The sequence below is a fragment of the Limanda limanda genome, chromosome 17, assembly GCF_963576545.1.
Source record: "Limanda limanda chromosome 17, fLimLim1.1, whole genome shotgun sequence".
NCBI lineage: Eukaryota > Metazoa > Chordata > Actinopteri > Pleuronectiformes > Pleuronectidae > Limanda > Limanda limanda.
The window spans coordinates 2647944-2651884 of NC_083652.1; the positions used below are offsets into that span (position 1 = coordinate 2647944).

The following is a 3941-nucleotide window of genomic DNA, read 5'->3' on the forward strand; positions in this document are numbered from 1 at the left end:
CCAAAGCGACTTACAATAAGTGCATTAAACTATAAGGTTAAGAACACAGAACAGCGTGAATCATGTGTGTAAATTTACTAAACACCAGAAAAAATAAACTGGGCCTCAGTCACATACTCATCCCATATGAAGTAACCGCTGCTCACGTCACCCGCTCGCGTCATCAGCTGATGGACTCGTCCAATCACAGCCTCGTATATGCAGTGCAGCAGCGTCGAGTCTTCCGCACACAGGAAGCGGGTCGAGTTTAGCATGGTCGGAACGAGTGAGTCTGTCTTCGGGGTAAATAACTTGCTGAAGTCGACACAACGCTGTTCCCTGGAGGAGAAGATGAGTGCGTGGGAAGCAGAGCCGCGGGCCGGTGTGGACGAGTCGAAGCGGAAAAGACGGGCGCACAGTCCCTGAGTTAAGGTGAGAGCTAAACGGAGCCGCCATGCTATCTACGAAGCTAACTGGTACATCTGAAAAGCATGTCCGCCACTTTGGGATAGCGAGAAAGTTGCTAAAATACGAATACAGCATCGACTGCTGGAGCAGATCTAGTGCATGTGTAAATATGTATGAATTACTTAGATGTAACAGTTTGTTCTCGTTAAGTTTTTTCATCAACGTGACTTTTCTGTATGTTTTCACAGCCTCAGCCCCCCCCCCCACACACACACACAAACAAAGAGGCGTTAGGCTGAGACGCTGAAAGTCCGGATTTAAAGTGCAGAAAATTAAGCCATTGAATGTAAGTAACTGTTTATGAATTGTTTTGGTGTTTTTTTGCTGTGGATCTTCCAACGGTGATGCAGCACGGCTATTTCCGTTTATTAATAATAAACTCATGTTGTTTTCCAGCCGCCTGTCCATGACGTACAAAGACACACTATGAGCCAGTATGATCCGACCAGACCTTACATCAGCATTGAGGAGTTGTCGGAGAAGAAAGAGGGTAAGGTTATATTCATTAAATAATTTTCCAGTTACATGTAAAGGTGTATGTTGTCATTGAACTGTGCTAATTTTACTGAATGTGTTTACAGCTGATTGAAGCGGGACAGATCACATGGATCCATCCTTCCACAGCCAGGAGCGCACCGACCTGTGTGCCACACTTCAAATAAGACTGGAAGCTACACTGATCTCACAGCTACACACCACAGACGTCTACACACTGGAGCAGATTCAGACAGTGTCCCACAAAGAAGTCATGACCCAGAGGCTGCAGAGAAACATTTCAAGCCTCACCTGAGTTTTTGTACAATATATTTGCTGTATGTAAATAAAGCTTTGACTCCACATATACCTTGTTCACATTTGTTCCCTGTACAATATGTTCACCTATAACATCAAGCATCACATGAATGTTTAGTTTTAATTTACTGCAGTGCTTTTGGTAAAGGCTTACTAATAAATAATAAATATTAATATATACATTTTTATTATTAATATTGTGTGGGAGGGGCTTACCCCACGTGCGGAATGCTGTGACCCCCACGTGTGCACTGCAATGACCCATAAGGTGACCAATAGCAACACTTCTACCAACCAATCGTGAGTGACATTAGTTTCAAGGGTCTGTGGTATCCTCCAATGGTGAGTAGAGAGAGGTTCTAGCCAGCGGCTGGACTCCGATTCATATGCTAATTAGATCACACGTCGCGATCGGTCCGCGCGGCGGAGCGAGCCCCCCCGCGGCTCTCTCCTTTGTTCTCCATATCCCCCTTAAGGTCCGCAAACGCCTATAGACCCAGCTTATTGTCACTGGCGAACGCCGAGGTAACATCATGGAAACAGTAGGTTACAGCAGGGGATTAGGCCTGTCCGAAGAGGTTTACTGTGACAATAATACTGCTTTTCGTCTAGTGATTATTATTATTATTCAGGCAAATTAATTGGCTTTTTGAGGGCTTTAACATGCTCAACTTCTTACCAAAATTTGCAGAAAGTTAGAAAGTGGTGAAAATTTACGTATTCTGAAGGTATTTTCAATGGGCGTCGCAAAATGGCTCAACGGTGCCCCCCGAGACAGCCCGAGACTCCCGGAAGGTGTTCCCATTGACCGATCTTCACAAAAATCAATACACAGGTGTATCATGACCAGACAAACAAAAAAGTCTCTGGGTGCAATTGTAAAAACAAAACAGGAAGCCTGCTTTTTTGTATTTAGTGGCCATTTTGGCCATATTCCACATTTTTTCTTTGATACACTTGTACCAGGGTTTTCATCGGATCAACTTCAAATTGAGATGAGTGTCATCACTACAAGATGGAGATAAAAACTGACTGACGGATTTTTTTTTAATCACACGGTGTGCTGTACATACATCGACCATGAATCCTTTGATGCTGAGCCGGTCAAATATCAAAGGAATCTTTGTTTTTATTATTATTTTCAGGCAAAACGCATGCAACGCTTCAAAATGCATGTGCTCGGGCCGCCCAGTGCTGCTTTGCAGCCCTAGAAATTTTATTTTTTTATTGTATTCTTAATCTTAAGAAGGAGCAGTTTTATTATGTCAAATATCAGCAGAAAACAAAAATACTAATCTTGGATGTTTCTCCTCCTTTTAATAAACTTAAATCTGGTGGATTTTTCAGTTATCACTGGGCTTTACCTCAGGTTTTCTATTATCATAAAGCTGGCTCACTTTACATTGTAACATACTCTTCCAGGGCTAACCAGCTCTGTAGCAGGTTAACTTAAAAGGTCAAGAGGAGAATATGTCAACAAGCGCACGACTGTTTGTTTTAGAATTTCAAACTTTGATTTTCCTCTTTGTTTTTCTGTTACGAGAGCTGGACAGATTCGTTGGATTATTTGGCCGCTGGTTTCTGCCTGTTATGCTTCCACGGACCTGGTGAAAAATAATGCACCTTTTATCTGTTGAGGTATAATGTAATCTAATCTCGGTTAAACCAAAATCAGTGCTGGGCTGGAGGCTCTGTGACCATGATTAGTCTTGTTCCTTTGTTGCGGTAAATTCTAGAAAGTACAAGGTACAGGGTGGCCATGCCACTGCCATTTATAAACATACAGTGGGTACGGAAAGTATTCAGACCCCTTTAAATTTTTCACTCTGTTTCATTGCAGCCATTTGCTAAAATCAAAAAAGTTCATTTTAATTCTCATCAATGTACACTCAGCACCCCATCTTGACAGAAAAAAACAGAAATGTAAAAAAGGAAAACTGAAATATCACATGGTCATAAGTATTCAGAGCCTTTGCTCAGTATTGAGTAGAAGCACCCTTTTGAGCTAGTAGAGCCATGAGTCTTCTTGGGAATGATGCAACAAGTTTTTCACACCTGGATTTGGGGATCCTCTGCCATTCTTCCTTGCAGATCCTCTCAAGTTCCGTCAGGTTGGATGGTGAACGTTGGTGGACAGCCATTTTCAGGTCTCTCCAGAGATGCTCAATTGGGTTTAGGTCAGGGCTCTGGCTGGGCCAGTCAAGAATAGTCACAGAGTTGTTCCGAAGCCACTCCTTTGTTATTTTAGCTGTGTGCTTAGGGTCATTGCCTTGTTGGAAGGTGAACCTTCGGCCCAGTCTGAGTTCCAGAGCACTCTGGAAGAGGTTTTCTTCCAAGATATCTCTTGTATATCTGTACTTGGCCGCATTCATCTTTCCTTCAATTGCAACCAGTCGTCCTGTCCCTGCAGCTGAAAATCACCCCCATAGCATGATGCTGCCACCACCATGTTTCACTGTTGGGATTATATTGGGCAAGTGATGAGCAGTGCCTGGTTTTCTCCACACATACCGCTTAGAATTAACGCCAAAAAGTTCAATCTTGGTCTCATCAGACCAGAGAATCTTATTTCTCATAGTCTTGCACTGAGGAGAGGCTTCCGTCGGGCCACTCTGCCATAAAGCCCCGACTGGTGGAGGGCAGTTATAGTTTTATTTGGTCCTTCAGAGCGGGCGGACTGCAGTGTGAGGCATGGGCTGAGT

At 43.4% G+C, this 3941-nt stretch overlaps 1 long non-coding RNA gene across 1 annotated transcript; it reads left to right on the top strand.

Annotated features, from left to right (window-relative positions):
* The first annotated feature begins 641 nt into the window (after positions 1 to 641).
* On the top strand, positions 642 to 1288 carry LOC133023829 (uncharacterized). Its single transcript, XR_009683078.1, has 3 exons — positions 642 to 733; positions 844 to 937; positions 1029 to 1288. It is a non-coding gene; the product is annotated as an uncharacterized LOC133023829 (long non-coding RNA).
* The last annotated feature ends 2653 nt before the right edge of the window (positions 1289 to 3941 follow it).